We start from the raw sequence: 9,062 nt of genomic DNA, 5'->3' as shown, positions 1-9,062 counted from the left end.
AATGTACTATCACCAAGTTTGTGGATGACACAAAAATAGGTGAGAAAGCAAGCAGTGAGGATGATACAAAGAGTCTACAGAGGGATATAGACAGGGTAAGTGAGTGGGCAAAAACTTGGCAGATGGTATATAATGTGGGAAAATGTGAGGTTATGCACTTTGGCAGGAAGAATAGAGGAGCTGAATAAAGGCAACTACAGAGGCATGAGGGAGGAGCTGGCCAGAATTGACTGGGAGATGAGCCTAGCAGGAAAGACAGTGGAACAGCAATGGCAGGAGTTTCTGGGAGTAATTTGGGAGACTCAGTAAAAATCCATCCCTAGGAAGAAGAAGCATACTAAAGGGAGGATGAGGCAACCATGGCTGACAAGGGATGTCAGGGACAGCATAAAAGCTAAGGAGAAAGCATACAATGCGGCGAAGAGCAGTGGGAAACCAGGGGATTGGGAAGCCTACAAAGACCAACAGAGGACAACTAAAAAAGAAATAAGGAGGGAGAAGATTAAATATGAGGGTAAACTAGCCAGTAATATAAAAGAAGATTGCAAGGGTTTTTTTAGATATATAAAGGATAAGAGAGAGGCAAAAGTGGACACTGGGCCACTGGAAAATGACGCTGGAGAAGCAGTAGGGAACAAAGAAATGGCAGAGGAACTGAATAGGTACTTTGCGTCAGTCTTCACAGTGGAAGACACGAGTGACATCCCCAAAGTTCAAGAGAGTCAGGGGACAGAGGTGAGTATGGTGGCCATTACCAAGGAGAAGGTGCTAGGAAAACTGAAAGGTCTGAAGGTGGATAAATCACTTGGACCAGATGGATTACACCCCAGAGTTCTGAAGGAGATAGCTGAAGACATAGTGGAGACGTTAGTGGTGATCTTTCAGGAATCACTGGAGTCAGGGAGGGTCCCAGAGGACTGGAAAATTACTAATCTAACCCCCCTGTTTAAGAAGGGAGTGAGGCAAAAGACGGGAAATTACAGGCCGATTAGCCTGACCTCGGTCGTTGGTAAGATTTTAGAGTCCATTATTAAGGATGAGATTTCAGAATACTTGGAAGTGCATGGTAAAATCGGGCAAAGTCAGCATGGTTTCATCAAGGGGAGGAGATGCCTGACAAATCTGTTAAAATTCTTTGAGGAGGTAACGAGTAGGTTAGACAAAGGAGAGCCAATGGATGTTATCTACTTGGACTTCCAGAAGGCCTTTGACAAGGTGCCGCACAGGAGGCTGCTCAGTAAGATAAGAGCCCATGGTGTTAGAGGCAAGGTACTAGCATGGATAGAAGATTGGCTGTCTGGCAGGAGGCAGAGAGTGAGGATAAGGGGGTCCTTCTCAGGATGGCGGCCGGTGACTAGTGGAGTTCCACAGGGGTCAGTGTTGGGACCACAACTTTTCACTTTATACATTAATGATCTAGATGAAGGAACTGAGGGCATCCTGGCTAAGTTTGCAGATGATACAAAGATAGCTGGAGGGACAGGTAGTTTTGAGGAGGTGGGGAGGCTGAAGAAGGTTTTAGACAGGTTAGGAGAATGGGCAAAGAAGTGGCAGATGGAACACAACGTGGGGAAGTGTGAGGTCATGCACATTGGTAGGAAGAATAGAGGCATAGACTATTTTCTAAATGGGGAGAGAATTCAGAAATCTGGAGTGCAAAGGGACTTGGGAGTCCTAGTCCAGGATTCTCTTAAGGTTTACTTGCTGGTTGAGTCGATAGTTAGGAAGGCAAATGCAATGTTGGCATTTATTTCGAGAGGACTAGAATATAATAGCAGGGATGTGCTGCTGAGGCTTTATAAGGCTCTGGTCAGACCACATTTAGAATATTGTGAGCAATTTTGGGCCCCATATCTCAGGAAGGATGTGCTGGCCCTGGAGAGGGTCCAGAGGAGGTTCACGAGAACGATTCCAGGAATGAAAGGCTTAACATATGAGGAATGTTTGAGGACTCTGGGTCTATACTCGATGGAGTTTAGAAGGATGAGGGGGGATCTGGTTGAAACTTACAGAATACTGAGGGGCCTGGATAGAGTGGTCATGGGGAAGATGTTTCCATTAGTAGGAGAGACTAGGACCCGAGGGCGGCCTCAGAGTAAAGGGAAGACCTTTTAGAACAGAGATGAGGAGAAACATTTTTAGCCAGAGAGTGGTGAATCTATGGAATTCATTGCCACAGAAGGCTGTGGAGGCCAGGTCAGGTCATTGAGTGTATTTAAGACCGAGATAGATAGGTTCTTGATTGGTAAGGGGATCAAAGGTTACAGGGAGAAGGCGGGAGAATGGGGTTGAGAAACTTATCAGCCATGATTGAATGGCGGAGCAGACGCGATGGGCCGAATGGCCTTATTTCTGCTCCTATGTCTTATGGTATTATTTAAAGGGAGAAAGACTACAGAAGGCTACAGCACAGAGGGATTTGGGGGTCCTTGTGCATGAATCACAAAAAGCTAGCGTACAAGTTCAGTGGGTAATAGGGGAGGCAAATGGAATGTTGGCCTTTATTTCAAAGGGAATGGAGTATAAAAATAGGGAAGTCTTGCTAAAATTATACAAGGCACTAGTTAGACCACACCTAGAATACTGTGAACAGTTTTGGTCCCCTTACCTAAGAAAAGATATACTGGCATTGGAGGCAGTCCAGAGAAGGTTCACTAGGTTGATCCTGGGAATTGAGGGATTTTCTTATGAGGAGAGGTTGAGTAGGTTAGGCCTGTACTCATTGGAGGTTAGAAGAATGAGAAACAACTTTATTGAAACTTATAAGATTCTTAGGGGCTTGACAGGGTAGATGCTGAGAGGTTGTTTCCCCTTGTGAGAGAGTCTAGGACCAGAGAGCATAACCTCAGAGTAAGAGGATGCCCATTTAAAACAGAGATGAGGAGGAATTTCTTCTCTCAGAGGGTAGTTAATCTGTGGAATTCTTTACTACAGAGGGCTGTAGAGGCTGGGTCGTTAAGTATCTTCAAGGCTAAGATAGATTTTTAATCAGTGAGAGAATCAAGGGCTATGGGGCAAAGGCAGGAAAGTGGTGTTGAGGATTATCAGATCGGCCATGATCTCACTGGCAGAACAAACTCGATGGGCCGAATGGCTACTTCTGCGCCTACTTCTTATGGTCTTATGGTTCCGCCATTCACAACTTTGCACTTCACGAATTTGCTTATCCCACGCAAAAGTCTTTGTACACCATGTCGCCCGTTACAGACCCAAATGCTCATGTGGTAACCGGGGGTATAGTCCCTCCCTCCTGCCAATCGGAGCTCACGTGATGCACTGCAGGGGCCCCGACCAGTGAACCTGTGGTGTGGGCAGTGTGGGGGCGGAGCTTTCCAATGAGAGCCCTGGTTGAGCATGAAAGCATCCATAAATCTCCCTGTAATAAAGCTAAATGTTTCTTGTTGAAACCTGTCTGGTGTATCGAGTCATCACAGTATCGGCGATTTTTAAATGTAAAAAAATAGAAACCAACTTCAGAGAATGCCAAAAAAGGCGCCTAAATGAAGTTTAAAAAACTGAAGGTGTTCATGAGGCATTTCCTGCAGCAGGAGATACTCACTGCGTGTGTGCCCTCTGCTATTGATTGTACATGGATGCTCCTTGTTGTTGCAGCTTAATTCCTGATCGCAGTCTACCTCCACTCTCCAGTAAAGCACCATAAGTGTGACAAATTTTACGTTTTTCTTGTTTCCATTGTTTTGTTAAACAATTTCTCCAGTAAATTTATTAAGAGTGTAGCTTTTATTGCCTTTGATCCTTTATACATGTCAAATTTTAGGATGGCAGGAGCCTCGCTAACCGATCCCCATTGTAAAATGTGTTCACCGTTTGCAATTTCGCCATTTGCGAGGCTTTGTGAGAATGCAACCCATAAGAGCATAAGACGTAGGAGCAGAACTTAGGCCATTCGGCCCATCGAGTTTGCTCCGCCATTCATTCATGGCTGATAAGATTCTCAACCCCATTCTCCCACCTTCTCCCTGTAACCTTTGATCCCCTTACCAATCAAGAACCTATCTATCTCGGTCTTAAATACACTCAATGACCTGGCCTCCACAGCCTTCTGTGGCAATGAATTCCATAGATTCAACACTCTCTGGCTAAAGAAGTTTCGCCTCATCTCTGTTCTAAAAGGTCTTCCCTTTACTCTGAGGCTGTGCCCTCGGGTCCTAGTCTCTCCTGTGAATGGCAAGACTTTGCTGTATTTTATAAACTGGCCACCGTCTGCAACACTGGGACCATGCAGGAGAGATTCAAATCGAAGATGCTTAAACATATTCCCCCCGCCCCGCTCCACCGTTCTCCCCCTCCCAGCCTGTCTTTCGATGGTTTGTATCTGAGGTCATGTGTGACATGATCACAGGACACTAGTGTGTTCATGCATGGATGTGGTGCGTTGCACATGAGGCCTATAACTGGCAGAATACATAATGAAGTGCGGGCCCCAGACAAGCTGTTACACTGGCAACACCACGGTATGAAATGCGTTACGTGACTCAGGAGATGGCAGGTGTACATTTCGTGTCAACTGATTTATACTTCCTATTCACAGAACTGACAAATGTTGTAAATGAACGAACTGACTTTTTAACGTACAGATTAATGAAACAATCGGGATAGAGTAAAGTACGCTGGAGTTGATCAGACAGATTGAAATGAAAATAGGGGAGGACATAGAATTTGAAATGCAAACATTTGATCGCTAGGCTCCCTTGAGTTAGCACTGAAATTGGAGCAACTGAAGGTTGAAGGGAAAGAATATTTGTTCAGAATTAACCACAAGAGTGAGAGGAGTGTTGGAGGATCTTTTAAGTGCAGAGGATGGTTTCTTGATATCATAGTTGGAAGGGAGGGAAGCTTTGTTTTCATTGCTTTCTGTATAATGTATTATGATTTTTTTTTTGGGCTGTATCACACTATGTTACATTAATTAAGTGAAACTTAAGTATAGAAGAGCAAAGGGCTTGGAATAGGATTGTGGTGCTAAGAAGGTGAAAACTGGATCTTGGGACATTAATTCCCAAAATCTCACAAAGGGGAAACTTTTCCAGATTAAGATTGAGAAATGGCTGACAAATCTATTTCAGGTGAAATAGTCATTTATGTGGCTTTCAATTTATTAGCTCTGTCATTGAAATCTTAGAACTAAAAAGCTAAATATAGCTGGCAGGTGATACTATAGAATAACAACAAATCATAGACCAGTACAGCACAGAAAGAGACCATCCGGCCCATCACGTCTGTTCCAGCTCTTGGGTAATCCGGTTAGTCCCAACGTTTCTCCATATCCCTGGAACTTTTCTTCTTCAAGTATTTCATTAAAGGCAAAATACTGCGGATGCTGGAAATCTGAAACAAAAACAAAAACAGCTGGAAAATCTCAGCAGGTCTGACAGCATCTGCGGAGAGGAAGACAGTTAACGTTTCGAGTCCGTATGACTCTTCATCAGATTTAGTTACCTTTAAAGGCGAATATTGAATCTGTATCCACCAGCCTATCAGACAGTGCATTCCAAATCCTGGCCACACATTGCTTGGGAACGTTTTTCCTCATGTCACCTCTGGTTTTTTTGCCAGCCACCTTATGTCTGCACCCTCTGGTTATTCAACCTTTAGCCATTGAAAAGTTTTCCTTTATTTACTCAATCTAAGCCCTTCATGATTTTGAACATCAAATTTGCTCTCAGCTGCCTGTTTTCTAAGGAGAACAATATCAGCCTCTCCGGTCTATCCCCATAATTAATCCCTCACATCTAGAGCCATTTTAGTAGTTTTTTTTTTTGTACCTGCTCCAAAACCTTCATGTCCTTCTTAAAGTTGTGGTGCAAAGAACTAGACTGCAGCTGCCGTCCAACTATTCTTTTATTTAGGCTTTTTAAAATCTGCCGGAGTTCTTGTTGGGCAGTGGGTAGTGAGTCCCACTCCAGGACTTGATGGCCAAGGAAGGTGTGTTCATGATGCAGCAAACAGGTTGAACATCAACCTTTACAATCCTGCCAACACATGCCAATGGCAGGTGGTAAGAGCGGGAGAGATTTCTGATCAGCCATGTGATGGGAAGGAAATTGGAGCCTCTACTATCACTGCTCATAGTTCCAAACTGTAATGTACATGTGAAAGTGGATTTTGCCACAGCAACTCCGACTTTCTGAGTGAACTGTAACACAACACCAGCACGTAAAGTTGTTAAGACCGAATCATCCTATAAAATAGCCTTGGATAGTTCTGATATTCTCAGAGTTACATCTAAATCCTGTATGTATAAGTAGATAGTTTATATGTTTTATCCTGAGATTATGTTGCGAAGCTGTTTTGAGTCTTTGGTATATTAAACTAATATCACTGAATGTGAAACCGAGAGTGAAGATCATGGAGAGGGTAACATAATGGCTTTCTCGTCACAGATTTGTTACAGTACCAGAAGGAGGCCATTTTTTCCGAATAAGCAATTCACCTGGTGCCATTCCCCTACATTCTCTCCGTAACCCTGCGCGTTCCTCCTTTTCAGATTATAGTTTGAATGCTTCGATGGATCCTGCCTCCACCACACTCTCAGGCAACGCATTCCACATCTTAACCACTTACCGCCTGAATTTTTTTTTCTCATGTCTCTTTTGGTTCTTAAGAAGCAAGGCCATGGTAATGTGAGGTTGGGAGATGAAGAAGGCAGACATCTAGAACATTGAGCTCACCAAACTGTAACTTGATTATTTTCAATAGCAAAGCATCCTTTGTAATGTTGGTGTTGGTTGCGTGTAAGTAACATTTAGGTTTTCATAAACAGCAAAACATTTGACTCTGTGTCCAATAATTCATCCTTGGCATAGGCAAAGTTCATCTGCCTAGATCTTTGAAGGTGATAGGACATATTGGGAGAGCTGTTAGCAAAGCACATGAAAACTTCAGCTTCATAAATAGAGGCTCTGAGTACAAAAGCAGGGAAGTTATGCTGAATCTTTATAAAATTCTGGTTAGGCCTCAGCTGTGTCCAGTTCTAGTCACCACACTTTAGAAAGGGTGTGAGGGTCCTTGAGAGGGTGCAGAGGGAGATTTACTAGGCTGGTTCTAGGGATGAGAGATGTTAGCTACAAGGTTAGGTTGTAGAAGTTGGGGTTGTTGCCCTTGGAGCAAAAGAGGCTGAGGGGAGATTTGATAGAGATGGACAAGATTCAGGTTTAAATAAGGTAGACAAAGGAAAGCTGTTCTCATTAGCTGATGGCATAAGGACAAGGGGGCCTTGTCCTGAAGAACAGTCATATTCAACTTGAAACGTTAACTCTGTTTTTCTCTCCACAGCTGGTACCAGTTCAGCTGAGTATTTCCAGCAATTTCTGTTTTATTACAGATTTATAGCTTTGAGCAAGAGATGCGGGACAGAAGGGTGAGTGAATGTGAAGAAAAACTTTTCTTTTGCAGCGCCTGATAATCACCTAAAATTTGCTCCCTGCAAGGGTGGCGGAAGTGGAGACGATCAATGATTTGAAAAGGAAATTAGATGGGCACTTGAGGGAAATAAACTTGCAGGGCAATGGGATAGTGTGGGGAATGGGGCTGACTCGATGGTTCTACAGAGACCCAACATGGACACGATGGGCTGAATGGGCTCCTTCAGCGTCACAATGACTACAAAATTCACATTCGTAGGAACATAGAAATTAAGAAAGACCAAGGTCCATCCAGTTTGCTTTCAGTGGTCGCATGTTACAATGATCTAATGGATTTGTTGATAATCATCGCAATTAATCTTTGTTGGTTAGTCTACAACAGACCCACTGGTGGAGAGCTTTGAGAACCATTGTCCAAAGTCACTTTCCCCCACAAACATGCTACACTTACTGCAGGTCATGTCTCAAATTACTCACAAACTGCATCTCAAAATGTTATTTTCCAAAATAAGCCTTACCTATTTTGCATCTGAATTAATCAATACTAACTGCTTCCACCAGCTACCAAGGGAGCGCATTCCACAAGTTGACCATTCGCTCACTGAAGTATTATTTTTGCAGTTTAGTTTTGAATTCAATCCCCTTCAAGCCGTTTCCTCTGTCTCTACTGTTTTGAACAAGTTGAAACTGCTCACAATATCCAGCCCCTTCAGAATCCATTATTAAGAAGTTATATTTTCTCTAAACCTTCTCTTTTTCTACTGAGAACATGTCCCGTCCTAAAATCACCTCTTCCCACATGATACTCAGTTCCATGGCTACCCACCTCCTGCCCTATGAGCCAACAGGCGATCCCTTCAGTCCAATCTCATCAAGGAGAATCTTGAAGATGTGCTTCCAGGAATTCCTGGACTCTTCTCCCACTGTTTCTTCAGGCCTTCCTTATCACCTGTCGGAGCGACAAGTGGTAGACACAAAGACTGCTTGAGGAAAACGCAAACCTCTGGTAAGAGACCACTGCGGCTTACAAGCCCCTTACAAGCTGTGCCTCTGAACCTGCTGCTGCCTACAGATTCTGCTGGTGTCGTAAATTGCACAGCAGTTCTCTATTCCCTGCATCCCCTTAATAATTTACTGCCCTGTTATACTGGTGTTACGCACCTGACACCCCATGAATTTCAGCAGAATTCCTGTCCTGGTGATACATCCTCAAAGATTAACACACCTATTACTTGCAACAGCTTCTGGACAGGATATGCTTTAACTAGCGGGCAAGGGAGCTCATCTTACGTTTGTGCTGGTTGCCAGGGTATGTTGCCAAGGTATGTGTCTGTTAGATTCTTCTGTGTCTCAGTCTTATCGCGCAACTTGTCTGCTATATGGTGTTGGATAAGCCAAAATTTCCTCCAATTAGATACCGGAAAGATAGAAGCCATTGTCTTCAGTCACCCCCTCCACCAACTCCATCTTTCTCCTTGGCTGACTGTTGCAATCTTGGCATCCTGTTCGATCCTGAACTGTGCTTCTGACCCCTTACCCTTTCCTTTGCCAAGGATGTTTGATGATGCAGTTTAGATGGGGTCTTTAACTCATCCTGTACTTTCATCTCTATAACATTGCCCATTTCTGCTCCTGCTTCGGCTCATCTGCTGCTGAAACTCTCTTCCTTTGTTTTGT

Source organism: Carcharodon carcharias, chromosome 12 (assembly GCF_017639515.1).
Source record: "Carcharodon carcharias isolate sCarCar2 chromosome 12, sCarCar2.pri, whole genome shotgun sequence".
Classification (NCBI taxonomy): Eukaryota; Metazoa; Chordata; class Chondrichthyes; order Lamniformes; family Lamnidae; genus Carcharodon; species Carcharodon carcharias.
Note: the sequence above shows the minus strand (reverse complement) of the source record.